Below are 27529 nucleotides of genomic sequence, written 5' to 3'. Positions count from 1 at the left end.
TCTGCGCTAAGCATTTCCCAGTCAATGTTGGGAAAATTAAAATCTCCCATCACCACTACTCTATTGCCTCTACATCTATTCATAATCTGTTTACCTATTTGTTCTTCTACCTCATGCTCACTGTTGGGCAGTCTGTAATACAGCCCCAACAATGTAACTGTAACCTTCTTATTTCTCAGCTTCACGCATAATGCCTCAGTACCCAAGATCACCATAGTGTCCTCCTTCAGCACAGCCGTGATATTGTCCCTGACCAGCAATGCAACTCCACCCCCCACTTTTACTTCCCTCCCTGTCCTGTCTGAAGTGTCTATATCCTGGAACATTTAGTTGCCATGCATCATGCCCTTCCTTCAACCAAGTCTCTGTGGTGGCAATAATGTCATACTCCCAATCCAAGCCCTAAGTTCATCTGCCTTACACACTATACTCCTTGCATTAAAGTAGGTGCATTTCAGGCCACCAGTTCTTTTGTGCTCACCTACTCTCTGCCTATTCTTCCCTTTATTAATGCTATCTTCATAATTCTTACAGTCGCCAGTCTCCACCTCACTGCCTACTTGTTTTCTCTTCTGGTTCCCAGCTCCCTGCCACATTAGTTTAAAACATCCCCAAAAGCAGTAGCAAAATCTCCCCAAGGACATTGGTTCTGGTCTGGTTCAGATGTAGACCGTCCCTTTTGTAATAGTCCCACCTTCCCCAGAACCGGTCCCAATGTCGAACAAATCTGAACTCCTCCCACTTACACCATCCCGCAAGCCACTTGTTCATCCTGCCTATTTTTTAATTTCTTCCCTGGCTTACACGTGGCACTGGTAGCAATCCCGAGACCACTACCTTTGAGGTCCTCCCCTTTAACTTCTCTCCTAGCTCCCTGAATTTTTCTTTCAGGGCCTCATCTTGCTTTCTACTTATACCATTGGTGCCTATATGCACCAAGACAAATGGCTGTTCACCCTCCCCTTTTAGAATGCTCTGCAGCCAATCAGTGACATTCCTGACCCAAGCACCTGGGAGGCAACATACCATCCGGGAGTCCTGTTTTCGGCCATGGAACCGCCTATTGACTCCCCTCACAATAGAATCCCCTATGACTTTGGCCCTACGAGTCTTTTTCCTGCCCTTCTGAACAGCAGTGCCCGCCATGGTGCCATGATCTTGGCAACTACTGCCCTCCCCTGGTAAGCCATCTCCCCCAACAGTATCCAAAACGGTATACCTGTTTCAGAGGGAGATGACCGCAAGGGACACCTGCACTACCTTCCTACTCTTTTTCTGTCTTTTGGTCACCCATGCACTGCCTCCCTCAGCAATCCTAACCTGCGGTGTGACCAGTTCACTAAACCTGCTATCCATGACCTGCTCAGCATCGCGGATGCTCCATGCAGCTAGACACACTTCTTGCAAGTGTAAGAGTCAGGAACGTCAGACACGTTCCTAAGCTCCCACATCAAGCAAGAGGCACATGCCACGGGTCTGAGGTCCCCTGATATTTTAAGCTTAGCTTTATATGAACTAACTAAAACCAAACAATGAACTTAACTAAATGAAAAAGAAGGGTAAGAAATAAAAGCCTTACCTTACAGGGTCTTTTTCTTACGGTTAGAGGAGGGGGTGAGGGGGGGGCGGGCGGAGTGGGAGGGAGATACTACACGCGTAGTATCTCAGGTTTAGCCACTGCCCAACTATAAATTAAGCCCTTACCTTCCTGGCAGCCCTTGCTTTAATCCTTCTCTCCTCACCGCTCTGGCAAAATGGAGGCCTGACTCCTGAGGTAAGTCCCATTTTATGTGGGAAAACTTACCCTTCCCGGATAGGCTGGGACTTTTTTCACTAGGGCAGAGGAGGTTGAGATGTGACCTGATAGAATTCTATAAAATAATGAGGGGAATAGACAGAGTTAATGTGTAGGTTTTTGTTTCCCTAGGATGGGGGATTTCAAGACAAGGAGGTACATTCATAAGGTGAGAAGAGAGAGATTTAAAAAAGACAGGAGGGACAAATTGTTTATGCAGGGGGTAGTTCATTTGTGGATCAGTTCCTCAGGAAGTGGTGGATGCGGGTACAATTACAATGTTTAAAAGACATTTGGACATGTAGGTGAATAGGAAAGATTTGGAGGAATATAGGGCAGGAGGGGTAGGTGGGAGTAGTTTATTTTGGGATTATGTTCAGCATAGAATCATTGGACAAAAGGGTCTGTTTTCATGCTGTATAACTCTATGACTCTATGATGCTATAACTTTGGTGAACCATTTCACATTTTCATTCTAGACTTTGTTTTGTAAATTCTTCTACCCTTGCAGTACCACACTGATCACCATTTTCGTCTGAACTGTTTGTGTTTCAAAGACACAACTGGGTGTGCAGCAGGTGCTGAGAGAACCAACAAAAGAGAAAATCCCAGTTGACCTTACCTTTAACAGCTGTTGCAGATGCATCTGTCCAAGACCGTGTTAGTCGGAATAGCCATCATATAGTTCTTTTGGTGAAAAAGTCCCATTTTTAAACTGAGGGTACCCCCATCATATGGGTTATATCTTACTAAATAGGAGAAAGTGAGGACTGCAGATGCTGGAGATCAGAGCTGAAAAATGTGTTGCTGAAAAAGCACAGCAGATCAGGCAGCATCAAAGGAGTAGGAGAATCGATGTTTTGGGCATGAGCCCTGAAGAAGGGCTTCTGCCCGAAACATCGATTCTCTTGCTCCTTGGATGCTGCCTGACCTGCTGTGCATTTTCAGCAACACATTTTTCATACTAAATAGGGCAGAATTACAGTCACAGCTAGTCAAAATTTGATGCGGAGTGAGATCTAACTTGATAAAACTAAAACTTATGGTCATTTTTCATTTCTACTGTGGTGGTCAGCCATTGTACATATTCATAAAAGCTGCCAATGTATCTTAACAAAAGAAAATGCATATATATGAAACAAAAGAAGCAAACACTAACTATGCTACACTATACAAACAGCTATGGACAATCTCATTTTAAAAAAACAGAGAGAAAGATTCAAAGAAGTAACAAAGAGGATTGATGAAGGCAGAGTGGTAGATGTGATCTATGTGGATTTCAGTAAGGCATTCAACAAGGTTCTCTATGGGAGGCTGGTTAGCAAGATTAGATGAAATGGAATACAGGGAGAACTAGCCATTTGGATACAGAACTGGCTCAAAGGTAGAAGACAGAGGGTGGTGGTGGAGGGTTATTTTTCAGATTGGAGGCCTGTGACCAGTGGAGTGCCACAAGCATCAGTGCTGGGTCCACTACTTTTCATCATTTATATAAATGATTTGGATGTGAGCATAAGAGGTACAGTTAGTAAGTTTGCAGATGGCATCAAAACTGGCAGTGCAGTGGACAGTGAAGAAGGTTACCTCAGATTACAATGGGATCTTGATAAGATGGGCCAATGGGCTGAGGAGTGGCAGATGGAATTTATTTTAGATAAAGGCGAGGTGCTGCATTTTTGGAAAGCAAATCTTAGCTGGACATATGGTAAAGTCCTAGGGAGTGTTGCTGAACAAAGAGACCTTGGAGTTCAGGTTCATAGCTCTTTGAAAGTGGAGCCGCAGGTAGATAGAATAGTGAAGAAGGTGTTTGGCATGCTTTCCTTTATTGGTCAGAGTATTGAGTTCAATAGTTGGGAGGTCATGTCGCGACTATACAGGACATTGGTTAGGCCACTGTTGGAATATTACATGCAATGCTGGTCTCCTTCCTATTGAAAAAATGTTGTAAAACTTGAAAAGGTTCAGAAATGATTTCCAAGATGTTGCCAGGGTTGGAGGATTTGAGCTATAGGGAGAAGTTGAATAGACTAGACCTATTTTCCCTGGAGCACCAGAGGCTGAGGGGTGACCATATAGAGGTTTATAAAATCATGAGGGGCATGGATAGGGTAAATCGACAAGGTGTTTTCCCTGCAGTGTGGGAGTCCAGAACTAGAGGGCATAGTTTTAGGGTGAAAGGGGAAAAATATAAAAGAGACCTAAGAGGCAACGTTTTCGTGAAGAGGTTGACGTCTGTGCAGAATGAGCTGCCAGAGGAGGTGGTGGAGTCTAGTACAATTACAACATTTAAAAGCATCTGGGTGGGTATATGAATAGGAAGAGTTTGGAGGGATATGGGCAGGTGCTGGTAGGTGGATCTAGATTGGATTGGGATATCTGGTCGGCATGGATGGGTTGGACTGTAGGATCTGATTCCATGCTGTCTATCTAGATGACTCTATGACTCTTTGAATCCTTTTAAAACCACAGCAACTTTATTTAAAGCCAAACCTTAGTAAACAGCTACCCCAAACTCGATGCTAAAGCCCCTTGTTCAGCTGCCATGGTTGTATTGAGTTTCTTTTACAGCCATGTTCTACATATTCATTCAAAGCTAATTTCTTTGTTAATGTCTCTTACTAAGCTATGAACTCAACTCATTTACTATAAGACATGAATTTCTTAAACTCAAATCAGCAAGAGCCTGTTCGAATGCTGTTCCTCTCTGATGCCTCCACATTCTTCTGCTTCTGGGATTTTCTTCTCAACAACTCAGGACAGACACTGCTTGATTAGGGACAGCCAGCATGGATTTGTGAGGGGTAGGTCTTGCCTTACAAGTCTTATTGAATTCTTTGAGGAGGTGACCAAGCATGTGGATGAGAGTAGAGCAGTGATGTTGTGTACATGGATTTTAGTAAGGCATTTGATAAGGTTCCCCATAAGGCTAATGCGGAAAGTCAGGAGGCATGGGATAGTGGGAAATCTGGCCAGTTGGATAGAGAACTGGCTAACCGGTCGAAGTCAGAGAGTGGTGGTAGATGGTAAATACTCAGCCTGGAGCCCAGTTATGAGTGGAGTTCTGCAGGGATCAGTTCTGGGTCCTCTGCTGTTTGTAATTTTTATCAATGACTTGGAAGAGGGAGTTGAATGGTGGGTCAGTAAATTTGCAGACGATACAAAGATAGGTGGAGTTGTGGATAGTGAGGAGGGCTGTTATCAGCTGCAAAGGGACTTAGATATGATACAGAGCTGGGCTGAGGAGTGGCAGATGGAATTCAACCCTGTCAAGTGTAAGGTTGTCCATTTTGGAAGGGCAAATAAGAATGCGGAATACAGGGTTAACGGTAGGGTTCTTAGTAAGGTGGAGGAGCAGAGGGATCTTGGCGTCTATGTTCATAGCTCTTTGAAAGTTGCCACTCAGGTGGATAGAGCTTGTAAGAAGGCCTATGGTGTATAGCGTTCATTAGCAGAGGGATTGAATTCAAGAGTCGTGAGGTGATGTTGCAGCTGTACAGGACTTTGGTTAGGCCACATTTGGAATACTGTGTGCAGTTCTGGTCGCCTCACTTTAGGAAAGATGTGGAAGCTTTGGAGAGGGTGCAGAGGAGATTTACCAGGATGTTGCCTGGAATGGAGAATAGGTCGTATGAGGATAGTTTGAGAGTGATTAGATTAGATTAGATTATTACAGTGTGGAAACAGGCCCTTCGGCCCAACAAGTCCACACCGACCCGCCGAAGCGCAACCCATCCATACCCCTACATTTACCCCTTACCTAACACTACGGGCAATTTAGCATGGCCAATTCACCTGACCCGCACAGCTTTGGACTGTGGGAGGAAACCGGAGCACCCGGAGGAAACCCACGCAGACACGGGGAGAACGTGCAAACTCCACACAGTCAGTCGCCTGAGTCGGGAATTGAACCCAGGTCTCAGGCGCTGTGAGGCAGCAGTGCTAACCACTGTGCCACCGTGCAGTGCTAGGCCTTTTCTCATTGGAACGGCGAAGGATGAGGGGTGACTTGATAGAGGTTTATAAGATGATCAGGGGAATAGATAGAGTAGACAGTCAGAGACTTTTTCCCAGGTGTGGGGAAAAAGTGTAATAAGGGGGCATAAATTTAAGGTGAAGGGTGGAAGGTATAGGGGGGATGTCAAGGGTAGGTTCTTTACCCAGAGAGTGATGGGGGCATGGAATGCGCTGCCTGTGTGAGTGGCAAAGCCAGAATCATTGGAGACCTTTAAGCGACAATTGGATAGGTACATGGATAGGTGCTTAAGCTAGGACAAATGTTCGGCACAACATCATGGGCCGAAGGGCCTGTTCTGTACTGTATTGTTCTATGTTCTATGTTCTATTTCTTTTCTAACTTTTTGCACAGCTAATGACATTTCAACACTTCTTCTCTTTGGCTGAACTCTCTCTCTCTCTCTCTCTCTCGATCTGGATTGTGAACATCAAGACAGAAAACACATTTGCAATCACCTCATGAGGTGCTATTTTCCACTTAATTAAAGTTGTATTTCTTGGAAATGCTGCCATTGTTCAAACAATGACTCTTTAACCTATTAAAGGAAATTAGATCTTCACAGAGCTGTAAACTAATTCTAATTTTCCACTTTCCAAATAAAGTTTATGAATAATAATAACATATAACAAACTTTTATTGCAACAGACTCATGACAAGTGTAACAGTTCAAAACAGGACATCATTGGGGCACTGTGCACTATCAGTATCATGCCTTGATGACATCACACCTGGAGTATAGTGTGCAGTTTTGGTCTCCTTATCGAAAAAATCAAAAAATCATTGACAGTGTCACAATGTGGAAAGAGGCCATTCAGCCCATTGCAACTACACTGACCCTCCAAACAACATCACAGCTAGCACCCCCCACCCGATCCCCGAAACCCAATCTGCACTTCCCTGGATACCACTGGACCATTTAACATGGCCAATCCATCTAACCTGCACATCTTTGGACTGTGGGAGGACCCAGCTGAAACCCGTGCAAACACGGAGTGAACGTGCATCTAAGGCTGGAATCAAACCCACGTCCCTGGTGTTGTGAGGCAGCAGTGCAAATCATTGAGCCATCGTGGATGTTCTGGCTATGAAGAGAGTTCATTGAAGATTTACCAGAATCATTTCTGGGATGTAGGACTGACATATGAAGAGGGATAGATTGGTTGGGAAAATATTCACTGTAGTTTTTAAGAATGAGGGAGGAGTTCATAGAAACCTATAAAATTCTAGCAGGACTTGACAAAGTGAATGCGGCAAGGATGTTCTTGATGATCAGGGAACCAGGGGTCAGAGACTAAGGCTACAGTATTGGACATTTAGGATTAAGATGAGGAGAAATGTTTTCACCTGGAGAGTCATTTGCCTATGGCTTCCTCTGCAACATGAAGTAGTTGAGGCAAAAATATTGAATGTTTTGAAGTACCATCTTAATGCTGATAATGCATCTTCATAAATTAATTGAAGCTCCCCCCCATCCCTGTCCGAATTTGCTTTATGAACCCGAACAAAATAACGATTAATACAAGTAACTTGGGATTTAGTGCAGTCTTCATAGAATTCCTACAGTCTGAAAGCAGACCATTTGGCCCATTAAATCCACACCAACTCCTCCGAAGAGCATCCCAGCAAAACCACCCCCCCAACCCTATCCTGTCACCCTGCATTTCCCATGACAAATCTACCTAACCTGCACAGCCATGGACAATTTAGCATGGCCAATCCAGCTAACCTGCACATCTTTGGATTGTGGGAGCACCCAGAGGAAACTCACACAGACACAGGAAGAATGTTCAAACTCCACACAGCCAGTTGCCCGAGGCTGGAATCAAATCTGAATCCCTGGTGCTGTAAGGCAGCAGTGTTTACTATGACAAGTCTTATCACAAGATAATGAGTCAGGAACAAAGAATCTCGAGGAGTAGTTTTCTCAGAGCTAAACCAAAATCATAAACAGAACAAGATACAAAGAAATGCAGATGTTGGAAATCAGAAACAAAATCAGACATTACTGGTAAATCTCAGCAGGCCTAGCAGCATCTGTTGAGAGAAAGCAGAGCTAACATTTCGGGTTCAGTGACTCTTTTTACAGTTCCGATTCTGTTTCTGGCCCACTACACTCCAATAGAAAAGGGAAACATTTGGGTTGTTATTGGCTGTTCAACTTCTTGAAGTTTCTGTTCATCATGTTTGCAAAGAATTATTAATGTCTCTTAGTTTTGATGGAGAAATTGAAAATGTGGATTTTTTTCATGGTGCTTGACAATTTAATTATTTAACATAAAAATTGGTCATACTGCTCAATAAGAGAGCACAAAAGCAAACACGTCATCAAGTGAAAGAATCAAAAGTGAAATCAAACGTAAAATAGCAAGAAAAGTTCCACATGAAGAATGTGGGAGGATACGTGTATGGAATTTTATTGTGAGAAAGTGAGGACTGCAGATGCTGGAGATATGGGCGGCACGGTGGCACAGTGGTTAGCACTGCTGCCTCACAGCGCCAGAGACCCGGGTTCAATTCCCGACTCAGGCGACTGACTGTGTGGAGTTTGCACGTTCTCCCCGTGTCCGGGTGCTCCGGTTTCCTCCCACATTCCAAAGATGTGCAGGTCAGGTGAATTGGCCATGCTAAATTGTCCGTAGTGTTAGGTAGGGGTAAATGTAGGGGTATGGGTGGGTTACGCTTTGGTGGGTCGGTGTGGACTTGTTGGGCCGAAGGGCCTGTTTCCACACTGTAAGTAATCTAATCAGAGCTTAAAAATGTGTTGCTGGAAAAGCACAGCAGGTCAGGCAGCATCAAAGGAACAGGAGAATCGACGTTTCGGGCATACCTTCAGGAATCATATCTGAAGAAGGGCTTATGCCCGAAACGCCGATTCTCCTGTTCCTTTGATGCTGCCTGACCTGCTGCGCTTTTCCAGCATCACATTTTTAAGCTGGAATTTTATTGTGTTTAGTTTGTGTATATTATGTTTACCTGATGAAGAAATGCATGTAAATATGATATTTAATCATTCAACAATGGAGGCATGTAACAGACTGTCTAATTGGACTATTAGCTAGTACATGTACGTATGATATTGCTATATAGCCAAAATGTGCCGGGATTGATTTTTATCTGTAACTTAAAGATCAAATGGAATTATGTGGTATGTATTTTAGCTTTCTCAGTCTATATTACTTTTCCGAGCAGTGAGGTAGATACATTATGTACACAATGATGCCAGGAATCTTTGAGGTAAGGAAGAAACTACCTAGCAACAGCCTTCGTGTTGATCCAACTACAGTTTGTTAGAAATCTATGAGCAGCTAGAGACACAGAGAATCCAGAAAAATAGGAAATATCTCTTTCATCCTTCTCCGAGAATGAAAAAGATGGAAAATCTAACGACGCTAAAAGAAAAAAAATTCAATCCAAGGAAAGACCTGGACTGATTGTCAATTATGATGTAATCATGGATAAAATCAAAAAATAAAATGTGACATAACCCTGTGCCCTGGTGGTTTGGACTTTGACCTAAAGAAATTAATTCCTCTGTTTATATTTTTCACCCATAATATTTGTGTCAAACCATCAATTTCTTACCTTGAAGAAAGGTCACAGAACTTGAAATATTATCTCTATTTTCTCTCCACAGATGCTGCCAGACCTATTGAGTTCCTCCAGAAATTTGTTTTTTTGTGTGTTTTTGTATGTCTTATTCATGAATATGTGTGGGTGGAAGAGATTAAAGGGGTTATAGTTCAAGTCACAAAGTCATAAATTAGTATTCCTTTTGTGCCTTTGTTAAAGAATGTTTACAGCAGATAGATTAATTTTGACTGTTAATAACGAAACCTGGTGTGAATTACATTTTTGCTGAATAACAGTCAGTTAGGAAAATACTGGGGATGCTGGAGATCTGAGAAATATAAAGAACAGCAAGTACTGGAGAAACTCAGCAGCTCAGGCAGCATCTGTTGAGACAGAAACAAAGCTGACATCTTGAGTGCAATATGATTCTTCTTCTTAACTATGAGTTTTCAAAGAAGTGTCATATCAGATTCAAAATGTTAATCCATCACTTTGTCAGATAAGCATTCAACAAGAAAATAACAGTGTTTTCAATCAGACCGACATCTTCTCATGCTTGACATTGGGGCAAGGGTTGAATTGTTGAAGAGACTACAAATATTTCAATATCAAGTTAGTGTCGGATGAAAGGATGTGCTTTCTTGTCCCAAATGTATTTGATTCTTTATGCCTTAATTTTGAAATTGTTTGATGACAGAAGTACTGTATCTGTATTTGTGTCTGTACAAGAATGCTCTGTCTCCACCCCTCCTCATCCCTACTGCCACCCACCTTGCAAGTTCTGATGCAGACCTTCAGATGGACATAATGACCAAGATCTGGGATGTCCTGTTGTGTGGGTCCTTCACTGTAGTATCCCATATGTGGTATAGAGGAATCCTCCACGTAGAAAATATAGAATATTTCTCATTATTTTCTCATGATGCTACCATGTTGTCTGTCTTATGCCAATTTAAAGGATCTGTTAACCATTTTTCAAAAGTAGAACAGATGAGTAAACTTTGTCTAAATATTTATCCTGTAAACATTATCAAAATTGGATTATTTGTTCATTATCACATCACTGTCAATAATTCGTGTGCAAACTGGCTGCTGTATTAACACTGACTGTACTTCAAAGGCAGGTCAGCAACTTTAATGGTCATTGGGAAGTCCTGGGATCAAAGCAGGTGCTAAAAAGATGCAAGTTCCATCTATTTTTAATTGAAATTGGGAGTCAGCAGAGGTTGGTTCAAGTTAAATCATCTTTAACTAATCTGATTGTTAATTAATCAAGCAGCTCAGTCAATCAGGGCATTGTGGTTGACAAGGTGTGCATGGGTTTCCAAAAAGGGTTGTTAAAAAAAAATCACATACTAAACTCTCCAGAAAAGTTAAGAGCATGGAAATGAATAGAACAGTGGCTGTAAAGTTGATGATGTGACAAGGGAAAAGAGTAATAGTGAATTTTTTTCTCAAGGAAACCATACAAAACAGCTCGTCGTGGTATTAAATTAGGACCACTGCTTTTCTTGAAATATATTCAAATACATAATGGATGATGTATGTCCAGGGTGGAATTTCAAAATTTGCCAAAGATTGAAAACTATCAAATATTGTAAGCTGTGAGGAGGATAGTGATGGATTCCAAGAGGGTATAGACAGGCTGGTGGAATGGGCAAACGAGTGGCAGATGCAATTTACTGCAGAGAAGTGAAAAATAATATATTTTGGTAGGACAAACAAGGGGAGGCAGACAAAACAAAGGATACAATTCTAAAAACATAAATACTTGAGTCTGTGGACACAAGTCATTGAAGGTGGCAGGGCATATAGAGAAAGTGGTGAATAGAGCATGCAGGGTTGTAACCATAATAAAGAAAGGCAGAAAGTCCAAAGGAAAGTATGGTAAACCTTACAAAACATTGGTTAAGACTGGCCTGATTTTCTGATAACTGGATAGTTATTTCTGCAGCGTAGACTAGAGTTGTACATTACTAGCCTGATGTAGCAGACTGTGGAAGAATGCCTGGGAAGTTGAAGATTCTGCATTTGGAACCATTCAAAATTAGCCTTTTAATTCAGATAACACGGCCAGTTCCTCTGCAGGTTGGGTTAATAGCTACCCAAGATTCGTCTAACTCCAAGGTAATCATGAAACTGGGCCCTCATTTCAATCTCCTGTTTCAAAACATGGAGCTGATATGATATACCCCTCTATCCCAAGACCCAACATACCCCCTTGAAAGTTGATAATCTCCCCAGTCTCTCTATGGGACGCAAGGCCTCCCTCCCTACCAGATCTATACCCCTTCTTCCAAATGCGACTGAAATTGACATCCTCTCTTACCTCACTGCTGGGCCTAATGTCCCGTACACCTGTCTGCCATCAGATCCAACACACTAGTTTCCCCCTCAACAGATAAGACAACACAGTCCATCTCTCCACTGTACACAATACAGCCATTTATCCTGACCTACCTTAACACTATAAACCGACCTGACATCTGACCAACCCAGTACCTTACTTACCTGGCACTCAATTACCCTCCCATGTAGTAATCTGCCATCCCCAACCATTCTGCATGAGAAGAATACACTTCAATTTAGAGTATGCCCTTAATTTCTCTGAAGGAAATGTAATCAGAATCTTCTGCCAGAAATGCTGTTTACCCTCTTAATGGAGTAAATATAGGAGTGGACTCTTTGGAAAATTTGGAGCGAATGTGCAATTCTGAGTACCGGAATTTAGGAAGAATGTGAAGGCTTCAGGGAGTGTGAAGAAAACGTTTATGATCATGGCTTATTGATGAACTTCAGTTTTGGTGTTAGGTTAGAAAAAATATAATTATTTACTTCAGAAAATAGAAGGTTGTTAGTAGATTTGATAGAAGTTTTCAAAATCACAAGGGATTAAATCAAAGTTTAGATTGGAGTGGTGCTGGAAAAGCACAGCAGGTCAGGCAGCATGCAAGGAGCAGGAAAATCAACGTTTCGGGCAAAAGCCCTTCACCAGGAATGGAGGGCTCTAATCTAAACTTTGGTTTCCTGCATCTGCAGTCCTCACTTTTGCCCCTGATTAAATCAAAGTAGATTGAGAGAAACTGCTTCCATTCACAGAAAGATCAAAATGGAGAGGACGCAATTTAAGGTGAGAGGCAAAAGAGTGAAGTGAGTAGGATATTTTAATGCATTGAGTTTTTAGGATCTCAGATGTACTGCCTGAGAGTGTGGGCAAGGGACATTTGAATATGATTTACAAAAGGGTATGAGACAAACAACTGAAACAAAAAAAATGCATGTCAGGGGAATGGACAAACTGAATTACATTTACAGAGAGTCAACACAGACATGATCTCCTTCTGTGCTGTACTTATTCTCTGATCCTACATGGCAAATAACTCTCTTGAGTCTTAACCTTTACAGATATTTTGTTTGTGACATGTTCAACAAATTACATGCTGCAAAATTCAGCTAACTTTTTTTGTTCAAAAGGTGTGGGTGCAACATTTATAGATTAAGGGTTTTTTTTACATTTGCAGATGTGTAGGAGGTTGGGCTGGGTGCCAGTAGCAGATGTTGTCTCATCAGATAAGAAGCCTCAGATGACATTCACAAATTGTGTGTTACTTTCTTCAGCACTTTCCGCTCTTTATTTTTCTTAATTTGAATTTAAAGTGCACAAACTCTCAAATTGATGCGCGTAGCCTTGAGAGACAAGTGTGTAGATGATAAAATGAATAAATTTCAAACACATTTGGTTAGGCTCTGTACTGATTTTTCAGTGGGCAACATAAAAATCCAGGAATGAAAACAAAAATTGCTTGAAATACTCAATAGGTCAAGCAGCATCAGTGGTGTGAAAGAGTTAAAAATTTCAGATTGATGAACTGAGGAAGAAAATGAACCGGTAGAAAAGAGCAAGAAGAACAAAAGGAAGTTCTGTGGTCGGGTGAAGGCCAAGACAGATGAAATGACATAGACATTAAAGTTCATGTTAAAAAAATTAAAGAAACAAAAGGTGCTGTAGCAGGTACCTGAATGCAAGCTTGAAGGGGATAAACAAAAATGAGACAAGACTGACCCAGCAGAAAAATAAGAAGATGGGAGGCAGAAATTGCAATCGAAAATTGTTCAACTTAGTATTGAATCCAGAGGCTAAGAGTTCCAAGTTGAAGGATGAGTTGCTATGCTACAAGCTTTAGCCTCATTGGAACATCTCAGCAGGCCAATGGACAGGAAAGTCAGAGTGTGGGCAATTAAGCTGGAGAAATTGACAAGGAGCATGTTCATGGATTGAAATGAGGTGTCTGCAAAGCAGTCATTCGCACTACTGGAGACAACATGTGGACAGCAAATACAGTATGCTATATTGAAAATACTCCAAATTAGTTGCTTCTTCAATTGGAAGGAATGTTTGGGTGCTTGGGTGATGAAAAAGGATGTTAAGAACAGGTGTTGCAACTCCGGCATGTCACAGGGGAGATGGATGTATTAGATTGACTAAAGATTGGGCCAGGGTGCTGCAAAAGAACTAGTCCTGTCAGAATGTAGGTAGTGGGGTGGTAGGACAAATCTATTTTGTGGTGCTGTCATACTGGAAGTAATGTTTCGGGCCAATAATCTCTCATCACAATGTTTTATGAATTACAAAGTCAGTCAGGAAAAACACTTAATTCTTGAAAACAAAGGTTAGTGAATACTTGTCAGTGTGTGACTGTTACAATCAACCATTCTCCATAAAACTACAATCAGATACTGTGCTGTCAGGCATATCATTACATCAGGAGAACCTTTGATTGTATTGTCCATTTTCTGGGTGTATTTCAAGATTATCCAGTTCTATTCTTTTGTCTAATCCAGATTATTTTGTCCCAATCTCTGAATTTGTATCTGTTTCTAGTTCTATGTCAGGACCCATAGGTAAATGCATTCTCTCTGTTCTTCTCATTGTAATGATATAGGAGATGAAGACTGGAGAAAAGATAGGCTAATTGCTACAGTACACAATAGTAGTATCTAAATATAATATGCTTCGCAGAACCTTGCTCATACTTGGTTTTAGCCAACATCTGTTCTAGTGTTACAAAACAAAGAATTGCAGATGCTGGAAACACATGAAAACAGAAATTGCTGGAGAAACTCAGCAGGTCTGTCAGCATCTGTAGAGCAAAAACAAAGAAAAAGTTTCAAGTCTTGTGACTGAAGAAATATGGGGCATGGGTTTTAGAGTCCAGATGGGCAGGCACAAGGCACAGTATTATCTTAGGGTGAGAGGTCTGCTCTGTCCTGATATAAAGCTGTCCTGGACGCCTCTGCTCCAGTCGAGGGGTTGGGGAGCAGTCAGACTGTTCGTTAGACTGTCAGAGGGTCTGTTGTGTGGAAAGTGGGTCAGTGTCAACTCAATGTCCCCAGTCACTGAAAACCACCCTGGCAAGGACACTAAATTCAACCCATGTTTCTGCATTGAGTCTGGATTGTTAAGGTTTAATTCTGGATTACCAACGTTTTCACTTGCAGCAGTGTGGGGACAGTGGTCTGAATGTGGGGAACCTGGCAGCTTTAGCTGCATGAGTGCCACCAGGCAAAAGAGATGGGGGTGCGGGAGAGAGACTTGGTGGGAGTGCTCCCTTCCATGTCCTCTGGGCCCATCAGAGAATTTCCCCTGCACCACGATGATCATCTCCTCTTTAATCTTCCCACTCATATCTTGATCCTGCCCCCACACCCTCTTTTTTTATTCTCTTGTGGCGTGTGGTTGTTACTTGCTGGCCAGCATTTATTATCTGTCCCTAGTTACCCTCCTTATCTCACCCTTAAATTAGCGTGACTTTTTTCTAGAACAATGCCATGTGATCTTAGACTCTCCCGTGAGGGGAGACATACTCTCAGCATTTAACTTGTCAAGACCCTTAAGAATCTGGTCTAACCCCTTGGATGTTGATAGTGGGGAATTCAATTATGCTGAAGCAATTGGATGTCAAGAGATGGTGGTTAGATTGTCTCTAATTGGAGATGATCATTGCCCGACATTTGTGTCGCACGAATGTTACTTGCCCTTTGTCAGCCCAAGCTTTGGTATTATCCAGATTCTGCTGCATTTGAGCATGGACTGCTTCAATGCCAGAGGAGTCATGAATGGTTCTGAACGTTGTGCAATAATTGGGGAACATTCCCACTTCAGATCTTATAATGCAGAGAAGGTCATTGATGAAGCAGTTGAAGATTGTTGGACAATACCATAAGGGTGTTGCACTACAGAGATGTCCTGGAGATGAGATGACCGATCTCAACAACCACAACCATCTTCCTATGTGCCAGGTGTGACTCCAACCAGTGGAGAGTTTTTCCCTAATATCCATTGATTCCTGTTTTGCTAGGGCTCCTTGATACCACATTCAGTTTAATGCAGCCTTGATGTCAAGGGTTGTCACTCTCACCTCACCTCTGGAATCTAGTTCTTTTATCTATGATTAAACCAAGGCTGTAATGTGGTCAAGAGCTGAGTGGCCCTCACTGAACTCAAACTGGGTTGCTGATTCCCCTTGACTTGGTCTTACATAGGCTCCTTTAGCATAGTGGCCCTGCCTCTAGTCTAGCACAACAATTCTGAGGCAGGACATCCTCACAGTGAAGTTGAAGTGGACATTTACCTTAATGCAGATGCTGCTTCCAGAGTTAAGTTATTGTCCAGAAGCTGCAGGGGTCATGTACAGGCTCCCCACTGACTTTTTTTTCTCAATGCTCCTATTTATCCTAAACTTTCTCCATTTGCCATATCTTGTCTCAAATTATTCACATACTGTATTCAAAATGTTATTTTCAAAAAGAAATCTACGTGATTTCATTTCAAAATGAATAAGTATGGACTGCTCCACCATGTCCCCAACACAGCTATTGTACAGATTGATTATCCAATTACTTTAGAAATATCTCAGTTTTTATCAGAAGGAGAGTAATGGTGAGACTTGAGACACCTGATTAGGCAGGAACCAGGAAGTTCTGATTTTATTCACAATGACAAATGGAATGTTTGACCAGCAGTCAGAAGGAAACACCAGATATGAAAGGTCGCAGTCGGCAATCTTAGGGATAGTTTTAGGATGGTGAAGGATGGCTTATAGTGTGAAAGGGGCTGGGGCTGAGCAAAGTGAAATGAGAGACATAGTGTATTTTCAAATTTATTAGTTTACTAATGTCATTGTTGAAGTCTGTTTTTATCATATTTAATTAATAGCTCCATTCATGAAGGCAATGAGCACGGGATGTTGAGGTTGTGTTCCTCATATTTAGCTCATTAACCAGCTCATTAATTGCATATCACATCACGGTGGAGAAACAACTCATCAAGGGTAATATTTCTACAAATTCCTTTCAAATTTGACCCTTTCAAATACAGACTGCACCCTCTGGTTCTGTTGTTCTGGACATGGTGAAATAACTTGAAGTCCTGGAATCCTTAATATAGCAATCATACTGTCTCAGAGTTATATTTCTGAATTACTTATTCACTGAGAATATGCACAATTTTTGCAATTGTTTCTGATTTTCTACAGTCCATCCCCAAACTCTTTCTTATTTAGAAAACAATGCAATCAATTGGGGAGAAAGTGAGGTCTGCAGATGCTGGAGATCAGAGCTGAAAATGTGTTGCTGGAAAAGCGCAGCAGGTCAGGCAGCATCCAAGGAACAGGAAATTCGATGTTTCGGGCATAAGCCCTTCATCAGGAATCAATCAATTGGGTCCTAATTCCAAACACTTAAAAGACCAGAAGAGTAAATGCACAGGATGACATTTTGCATTAAAAAAAATAAATCCAGAAAGATAAAAGGAATTTGGTGATCCCAGGAAGTTTAAACAAAAATATAATATGACATTATGGCAAGCCTGTCTTTAACTGTGAGAATTTGAGTCATAAAAGAGGCAGATAGGATTCCGAGAGTAGGATTCACACCTCCAAAGCAGAAGTTGCGAGTTCCAGACTTATCATTGATATGTAGGAGGTATCAGAGAAAATATGAAGATTTATGTGCATGTGATCCAAATTTAGAAGAGACAACTATCAGGAAAGATTGAACAGGCTGGGGATTTTTTTTCTGCAAAGGTGAAGAAGTCATTAAAATATGAAAGGGTTTGATAAGGCAATGTTGGAGTAACAATGTCACCTTGTGGAAGAGCCAGGTCAAGATATAAAGCTAAGACCATCACTAACAATTAATAAAGACTTCTGGAAGAACTTTCCTGCACAGAAAATAGGGAACCTATTGCTATGGAGTAGTTGAGGCAGATGAAACAGATTCTTTTGAGGAATATATGAAGGGGAAGGGAATATGTGGGTATGGGCGGGGAGGGGAGGTGAAGGAGGTCACAGGATAGGAAATTCTCACTGGAGTGTCAGAGGCTCATGTGGAACATAAGCTGCAGAACAGATCTTCTATTATAGAGTCTATGTCATCCAGGCAATATCAGTGCAACATTGAGGGACAGCTGGAGGTGCTGGATAAGAGATGTACTTGTTCAGGTGAATGCTAAGGATCCAATAACACTCAAAAAAATGTCAACGTTTTCCTGGTAACATAAGAAAGTAAACCAAAAAGACCCCTTGGACCTCTTCATTCAATAAAATGACCTTGCACTTTTCCATTCTATCCCTGTATTCATTTCATCCCTTTCTACTCAAAATTTGGTCAATCATTTTTGAGTGTATTCAACAACTGAGCATTCATGAGTAGAAAATTCCAAGCCTATTTTGTGAGTTACATTTTAAAATGGAGATAAGTGGATGTGGGTTAGTTCTGTGAAGTATTTTTTCAAACAGGGCAGAAGTCATTTGGGCAGAGATCTAACTGTATGCATCCAGCATGTTGCTGCAGTCCAGTGCGTTGGGAAACCCTGCAGTATTAGCTGAAAACAATGTTGAAATTGTTGGGTTTGTAACAGGCAGGGTGGACAGACTCAAGCAATCAGTTTAATTTTAATTTCATAACAGAGATTCAAAGTTTTAGTCTGGAAATTCAAAACAGTTTTTCCTGTTGGGAGAATCCAGTCAGTCAGGAGAACCAGGCACGTTATTGAGGGTGGATTCTAACCTGTGGAGCTTCTAAGCCAGGAAAGTTTGGACAGAAATCTTCAAGTTTATATCAATAATAAAGTTTAGGTCTATCAAATTGAAAGGGGTTCATGTAAGTGAACTTATAAAGGCATTGTAAAATTGTCTCCAAATGTTCAAGGAAAATAAACCTGTTATGATTTATTAAAGTTTTGATAGGAACGAGATTTCTTGAGGATTAATGGATAGTTTTGAGAAACAAGTTGAAACATACAAAACCGAAGGAGGCAAGGAAGAAAACATCATACATTTTGAAGAATCTTTCATACAACCAAGTAACAAGAATAGGCTAGTCATCCGCTCCAGTCTGCTCTGAGATTCCATAAGATCATGACCAAACAGATTGAAACATCAAATCTGCATTGCTGCCCATCTGTGATAACTTTTCAGCCCCTTGTTTAGATTAGATTACTTACAGTGTGGAAACAGGCCCTTCGGCCCAACAAGTCCACACCGACCCGCCGAAGCGCAACCCACCCATACCCCTACATTTACCCCTTACCTAACACTACGGACAATTTAGCATAGCCAATTCACCTGACCTGCACATCTTTGGACTGTGGGAGGAAACCGGAGCACCCGGAGGAAACCCACGCAGACACGGGGAGAACGTGCAAACTCCACACAGTCAGTCGCCTGAGTCGGGAACTGAACCCGGGTCTCAGGCGCTGTGAGGCAGCAGTGCTAACCACTGTGCCGCCCACTAGAACTAGAATCATCTACCTCTGCCTTAAAAATATTCAAGGCTTTTTGCAAAGAGGGTTCCGTCATGAGAAAAATTTATTCTAAATGGATAACTGCAGAGTCCTAAACAGCGGTCCCTAGTTGTGGGTATGTTCGCCGAGCTGAGAAGTTGATTTGCAGACATTTTGTCCCCTGTCTCGGTGACATCTTCAATACTTTGGAGCCTCCTGTGAAATGCTGCTGTACTGTGTGTGGTCAGTGCACTGAGTCGAGGTCTATGTGTTTGTTAATGGAATCCATGGATGAATGGCATGCTTCTAGAAATTCTGTCTTCTGTTTGACTTGTTCTATGATTGTTGTGTTGTCCCAGTTGAATTTGTGGCCCTTGTCATCAGTGTGTATGGTCAATGAACAAGCCAAACATAGGACAGCCAGATAGCTTCTGGAAGCATGACACTCATTCACAGACTCCATCAACAAACATATAGACCTGGTCCCAAAACACCAGCCTCTACAATGAACTAGAACCGGGAACTGGAAGGAGCAGAAGATAAATTCCAGAAGTTACAGTTCAGCGACACATCACAGGAGGCTCCAAAGCACTGAAGATGTCACCTAGACAGGGGATGAAGTGTCTGCAAATCAACTTCCCAGCTTGGTGATCATACCCACAAAAATGACAACCAGCACCCACGCTACAACTCTTTACACAAACCTTGAGTGATCTCTTGTTCTATATTCTCCCAGAAGAGGAAGCATTTTCTCGACACCTATTCTGTTAATATTCTCAGGATTACATAATTTTCAATCAAATTGCCTCTTCTAAACTCTAGCAGGTAGAGGCCCAGCCCATCCAACCTTTCCTCATAAGACAACCCACTCACTCTAGGTTAGTATGAAACAAAGAATTCCAGATTCTGGAGATCTGACAGAAAAACGGAAATTGCTGGTGAAACTCAGCAGTTTTGATGAAGCGTGCTTTCTCCCCATAGATGCTGCCAGACCTATTGAGTTTTGCCAGCAATTTCTGTTTTGGTTTTACTCACTCGAGGTATTAATCTGATAAACATTCTCTGAACTGCTGACAAAGTATTTGCACCTTTCCATAAATAAGATGACCAGTATTCTACATGGAAAGCAGATGCAGTTTCAATGCTTCCCCGATAGCCTGCCTATCTTTGCTATTCAAATTCCCCTTGTGATAAATAACATTTTATTAGCTTTGTAAATTATTTGCTGTATCTGCACATTAATCTTTTGTGATTCATGCATGAGACCATCCAGATCGCTCTGTATCTTAGAGTTCTGCAATCTCATACCATTTAGATTGTACTTTTTTATTTTTCCTGAAAAAGTAGACGTTTTCACATTTTTCCACATTATACTCCATTTTTGAGATCTTTATTTTGCTCACTCAATTAATCCATAACTTTTAGACTTTGTAACACTTTAGAGACAATTAAGTCACTAAGAGGTGGCACCGTGGCTCAGTGGTTAACACCCTCACAATGTCAGGGACTAGGGTTTGATTCCTGCTCTGGGTGACTGTATATGGGGAGTTTGCAAATTCTCCCCATGTCTGCATGGGTTTCCTCCAGGTGCTCTGGTTTCCTCCCACAATCTAAGGATGCAGAGGTCAGGTGAATTGGCCATGCTAAATTGTCCCATAGTGCCAGAGATGTGTAAGCTAGGTGCATTAGTCAGGGGAAAACACAGGGTAGGGGAATGGATCTGGGTGGGTTACCCTTCGGAGGATCGGTGTGGACATGTTAGGCTGAAAAGCCTGTTTCCACACTGTAGGGATACTAATTTTAAAAAATTAAAAACTGGTTTAGAAGTGTTGATTACAGCTGTAATTACAGCTCACTTTGAGTGAGCTCTCAGAAACAGCACTGAAACAACAAATACATCACATAACACCAGGTTATAGTCCAACAGGTTTAATTGGAAGCACACTAGCTTTCAGAGCGTCGCTTCTTCATCAGGTGGATACCGCCTGATGAAGGAGCATCGCTCCAAAAGCTAGTGTGCTTCCAATTAAACCTGTTGGACTATAATCTGGTGTTGTGTGATTTTTAACTTTGTACACCAGGTTATAGTCGAACACCGGCATCTCCAAATCATAATAAATACACCATCCTCTTTAGTGTTACAAGCAGAAAGTGCTGGAGGAATTCCATGGGTCTGGCGGCATTTGGGGAGAGAAAAGAAGAATTAATGTTTCAAATTCAGTAAGACTCAATTTTGTGGCTGAGAGATTTTTTAAATGTTCTTGATGAAAGAAGAGTGAGTGGAATAGATCGTTAGAGTGCCCAGAACAGAAAGGAATGGGAAAGTTCAATTCTGATATATCCTCAATCCAATTCTAGCCAAAACATCAACTGTGATGGTTTCTATTGCTTCTCCAATATCTCTTGTAAACTCCAAAAATCTTTCACTGGGCTTTTCATTTTTTTTGTCTACCTGATGTTTTTTAAATGATATCAACCATAAGTACAATAGTTTCTCATTGAACACTAACAACTCTACCTCACACCAACAACTGTCTCAGTTGCTCCATTGTCTATAAATTATCAGATTCTTAGTCTGGTGTTAATTATTGATTGAGTGCAAGTTTCTTCCAACTAACTATAGATATTTTACAAAGCTATTATTTTCAATCTCAAAGACCTTGGATATGACTCCATCCCTAAGATATTGCCCTGACAACATATCTCAGATCAAACTAAACTATTTACCACCATAGTGTTATAGTTGACCCAAAAGGTGAACTTCCAATCATTAGTCCATGTATAACCAGGTCACATATTGGGCACCCGCATGGGCCCCAGCTATGCCTGTCTCTTCGTAGGATATGTGGAACAGTCCATCATCCGCAATTACATTAGCACCACCCCCCCACCTTTTCCTCCGCTACATCGATGACTGTATCGGCGCTGCCTCGTGCTCCCACGAGGAGGTTGAACAGTTCATCAACTTTACCAACACCTTCCATCCCAACCTCAAATTCACCTGGACCGTCTCAGACTCCTCCCTCCCCTTCCTAGACATTTCCATTTCTATCTCGGGCGACCGAATCAACACAGACATCTACTATTAACCGACTGACTCCCACAGCTACCTAGACTACACCTCCTCCCACCCTGCCCACTGTAAAAATGCCATCCCATATTCCCAATTCCTTTGTCTCCGCCGCATCTGCTCCCAGGAGGACCAGTTCCAATACTGTACAGCCCAGATGGCCTCCTTCTTCAAAGACCGCAGATTCCCCCAGACGTGATCGACGATGCCCTCCACCGCATCTCCTCCACTTCCCGCTCCTCCGCCCTTGAGCCCCGCCCCTCCAACTGCCACCAGGACAGAACGCCACTGGTTCTCATCTACCACCCCACCAACCTCCGTATACAGTGTATCATCCGCCGTCATTTCCGTCACCTCCAAACAGACCCCACCACCAGGGATATATTTCCCTCCCCTCCCCTATCAGCGTTCCGAAAAGACCACTCCCTCCGTGACTCCCTTGTCAGGTCCACACCCCCCACCAACCCAACCTCCACTCCCGGCACCTTCCCCTGCAACCGCAGGAAATGCAAAACTTGCGCCCACACCTCCTCCCTTACCTCTCTCCAAGGCCCCAAGAGATCCTTCCATATCCACCACAAATTCACCTGCACCTCCACACACATCATCTATTGCATCCGCTGCACCTGATGTGGTCTCCTCTATATTGGGGAGACGGGCTGCCTACTTGCGGAACGCTTCAGGGAACACCTCTGGGACGCCCGGACCAACCAACCCAACCATCCCGTGGCTCAACACTTTAACTCCCCCTCCCACTCCACCAAGGACATGCAGGTCCTTGGACTCCTCCATCGCCAGAACATAACAACACGACGGTTGGAGGAAGAGCGCCTCATCTTCCGCCTGAGAACCCTCCAACCACAAGGGATGAACTCAGATTTCTCCAGTTTCCTCATTTCCCCTCCCCCCACCTTGTCTCAGTCAATTCCCTCGAACTCAGCACCACCCTCCTAACCTGCAATCTTCTTCCTGACCTCTCCGCCCCCACCCCACTCCGGCCTATCACCCTCACCTTGACCTCCTTCCACCTATCACATCTCCATCGCCCCTCCCCCAAGTCCCTCCTCCCTACCTTTTATCTTAGCCTGCTGGACACACTTTCCTCATTCCTGATGAAGGGCTTATGCCCGAAACGTCGAATTTCCTGTTCCTTGGATGCTGCCTGACCTGCTGCACTTTAACCAGCAACATATTTTCAGCACATATTTCTGCCTCCACTAATATCAGCTGACTGTATCCCCACTCAGTTTATCATCTACTGAAACTTTCATTCATAATTTTTGTCTCTTGATGAATCCGACACCTGGCTGGCTTCCAACATGCAACCCTATGCAAACTTGAGGTCATCCAAAATTCTGCTGTCCCTGTTCCAAGTTCTGTTTATCTTCAGGCTGTTACCAACTTTCCCCCAAATCTCTCCTTGGTTTTGCCTTTCCTTATCTTTGTAATCTCTTTCAGCTTCACAATCCGGCAAAAAAAAGGCTTGTATTTCTTCACATGGATAGAAACAAAGATAGATAGAGAGGTTATGATTAAGACAAAGTTCACATGAAGTGGATCTATTTCTATAGATTGGTTTTCTGTTGGGCAATAAGAGGAAAAGTAGAATTTTAGAAGCTCCTGAAGAAGTCAGGCATGAGTGAGCTAAAAGAACCTGAGTCCTAAAATGCACTGCAAATAGCTCAGGCATGCAAAAGAGTTGAGAGGCCTGATCATGGTGGTAGTTATAGAATCGTTGAATCAAACAGCTGGTTGTAAAGGGATTCTGGAGAGCCTTGTTATCTCTCAAAACTGACTTGACCTAAGTGAGAGAGAGGTTTTAAACATGCACTGTACCAGTGGGATTGTGGATGGATGCCACGTACTAGTGAATACAACCCAAGAACCAAATCAACTGATTTAGAAAAACTGTGATTGTACATTGTGCCACATTTCTGTAGGGAGAGATGTAGGTGCTTGGGGTTGTGTTAGTTGTAATTTTATTATGTCAACTATTGAAGTGATATTAAAATGTTATCGAAAGTATCATTTATCTGTTCATTCATGTTTATTTTGCATTGATTCTGATTTGTTATTAAGTATAGTTTCAGTAAATGGATGCTTTAATAGCATTTCATAATTTATGGACATTTGGTAATTTTTGTTATTTTAGTTCTCCCACAGTGTTCATTGCACTAACAAAAACCTCCTGATCTCACTTATACAAACTTTATTATTCTGTTTTCCCTGGTCACTGAAAACTAATGGAAAATCATGCACTCACCAGTGACAGTACAGCCTCTCTGGGCAATCAATCATCCTGCAAAACTGCTGTAAGCCTGGAAATAGCACTCACAGTTCATGAAGTAAGGACTGAACAACTGCCAGCTGACGCTGGAGGTAGTTTTGAACATTGAATAAGGGAAAGTCGTAAAGTCACTTATACCTCCCTCTTAGGTTATGGTTGATAATTACTATGTGGACAATATATCAGGGACTAATGGCCCTGAATCAAATGTGAAAAGAATCTGTGTCTCATGGAAATCAGGAAAAATAATTGGTGAAGGGAGAAAAACATTAAACCATTCTGAACTTAGAGCTGAGATGCATTGTCTGAGCAAAGTAGAGAGACTTTGATTCATCACGTAGATGCTTTGTTGGGTTAAGGAGTATTTAGTGTCCTCACAAATGTTAATAAAGCCAGAAAGAGGTTGACCCTCTACTGAGATTCTTCTGATCATCCAGGGTAGGTCCAGAAAAACACTAGAGAAATGCCAGAGAATACTCTGAGGATTATATTTAAATCGGGGAATTCCTGAGAAAATTGAGCCCCAAAGTAACCCCACCATCAAATCTAAACTTGATGCTAGGCTGCTGATTGCCTTCTTTTACAGCCTCACTCCAGGAGGTGGGCAGAAATCATTCAGAATAAGTTTCTCTTGTGACAATTTCTTCAAATGGCTGGTTCCCTGGGGTGATTGGAAGATTAGAATCTCACCACAAAATTCAAATGACAATTGTAAACTATGAATTTTCCACTCTTGTAATTTATGATTGTCTGACAATCATCCACAGATATCCAATACTCTGACCGATATGGCTTTTCCATATTTGAATGTTAAACTCCAATGTTAGAAACTGAATCACATTGACTTATTAAATATTCTTACTAATACTTAAATAGTTAATTAAAAAAAATAAAGAACTACAGATGTTGGAAATCCGAAACAAAACCAGAATTTGCTGGAGAAACTCAGCAGGTCTAGCAGCACCTGTGCAGAGAAAGCAGAGTCAACGTTTCAAGTTCAGTAACCCTTCTCCAGTTCAGATGGCACTTCAGTTCTCTTCACCATAACTGGTCATAGTTGCAATATGCTTGTTGAGTGATTTAAAATCTGTAAGTTATTTCTCAATTTTAGACAAAAATTACAATTGCTGGAGAAATTCAGCTGATCAGACAGCATCTATGGAGAAATGTTTTGGTCCAGTGACCCTTCTTCAAGAGGCTGAACTTTTTAACTTATTTCTTTATTTCCCTATTCCTGTAAATAAGATTTTATACTTGGGAACCTTGACCCTAGGATAATGCGTGCGTGGTGATATTGTAAACTTTTCACTGCACTTCTGTACTTGAGTACATATGCCAGCAAAACCTAAACCTAAATCTAAACCTAAAATTGCACTGAACCCAAATAAAGTGCCTTGATTGTGTTAGTTTGTTGTGTCTTTTATCTCCTTTTCACAATTTCACACCATACCCAAAACCATGATGTCACATTGGTATTTTGCCTGATTCCATGGGATCCCATGTACCTGATCTAAGGGGTTATTGTATAAGCTGAAGATTGTAAGGACTGCAGATGCTGGAAGTCAGAGTTATAAAATGTGGAGCTGGAAAGGCACAATAGGTCAGACAGCATCAGAGGAGCAGGAGAGTCAATATTTTATGTCAGGACCCTTCATCAGCTCTGGGGAGGTGGAGAAGAGCTGAGAAATAAATAGAGGAGGGGGAGTGGGGCTCGGAGAAAGATAGTTGGGATAATGATTGGTAGATGCAGGTAGGAGTTATTGTGATTGGTCACTGGTAAGGGTGGAGCAGATAGGAGATGTGGCTGTAGTAGCTGGATTGTTTCAGGATGTGGTTGAAGATTTTCAGGGCGGAGAAGATAACCGGGGGTAGGAGTGGGAGAGGGACTCACTGAGATCTTTTCAGAGGGAGGAGGAAAACTTCTTCAAGGTGGGAATCCTTGGAAGAGGCTTTGCAGTAAGGGTTTCAGCAATTTGGAGATAGGAAGGACTGCAGATGCTGGAAGTCGGAGTCGATAAAATGTGGAGCTGGAAAGGCACAGCAGGTCATAGTCAATAACGGAGTGTCAGCAAGCTGATCAACACCAACTGACACTACAGTTGAGATTGAACCTTCCTTCAGTTGACAAATGCCTCCAGGCACAATTTCCAGCCAGGTAACCATGATGTGGAGATGCCGGTGTTGGACTGGGGTGTACAAAGTTAAAAATCACACAACACCAGGTTATAGTCCAACAGGTTTAATTGGAAGCACAGTAGCTTTCGGAGCGATGCTCCTTCACCAAATGGTAGTGGAGGGCTCAATCCTAACACACAGAATTTATAGCAAAAATTTACAGTGTGATGTAACTGAAATTGTACATTGAAAAATTGATTGTCTGTTCGATGTCTTACAGATGAAAGGCTTAACAAACAATCAATTTTTCAATGTATGATTTCAGTTACATCACACTGTAAATTTTTGCTATAAATTCTGTGTGTTAGGATTGAGCCCTCCACTACCACCTGATGAAGGAGCGTCGCTCAGAAAGCTAGTGTGCTTCCGATTAAACCTGTTGGACTATAACCTGGTGTTGTGTGATTTTTAACTTTGTACGTCCAGGTAACATTGGGCAAATCGCAGTATTGAGATCCAAGGCTGAAATGCTCCATTCTAACTTAATGCTGTTGACACAATGCATCACACTCAGAATGATATCACACACAAAATAGCAATCAACCCTGGAGCACAACTGTTTTGTGGACGGAGGGAGATTAAAGTCCGAGTTTTCTCCTTGGATTGTACATAGACCATTCACTTTTATAGACATATTTATTATACATATAATTCAACAGGGGTTTTCTGTAGGATTAATATTATCAAGAGAAAGCGGTATGATAGTGGGAGCAGTAAAACTGGGGGCTGTGTGTGTTTCTACGTTTTTGGTTATTGCAGGAAATGTTGCTGCACCAGAGATTAGATTCTGTGCAGTAGAGATTTGCCTGTCAAGATGTCATTTTTAATGAATG

Source organism: Hemiscyllium ocellatum, chromosome 29 (genome assembly GCF_020745735.1).
Source record: "Hemiscyllium ocellatum isolate sHemOce1 chromosome 29, sHemOce1.pat.X.cur, whole genome shotgun sequence".
Classification (NCBI taxonomy): domain Eukaryota; kingdom Metazoa; phylum Chordata; class Chondrichthyes; order Orectolobiformes; family Hemiscylliidae; genus Hemiscyllium; species Hemiscyllium ocellatum.
Note: the sequence above shows the minus strand (reverse complement) of the source record.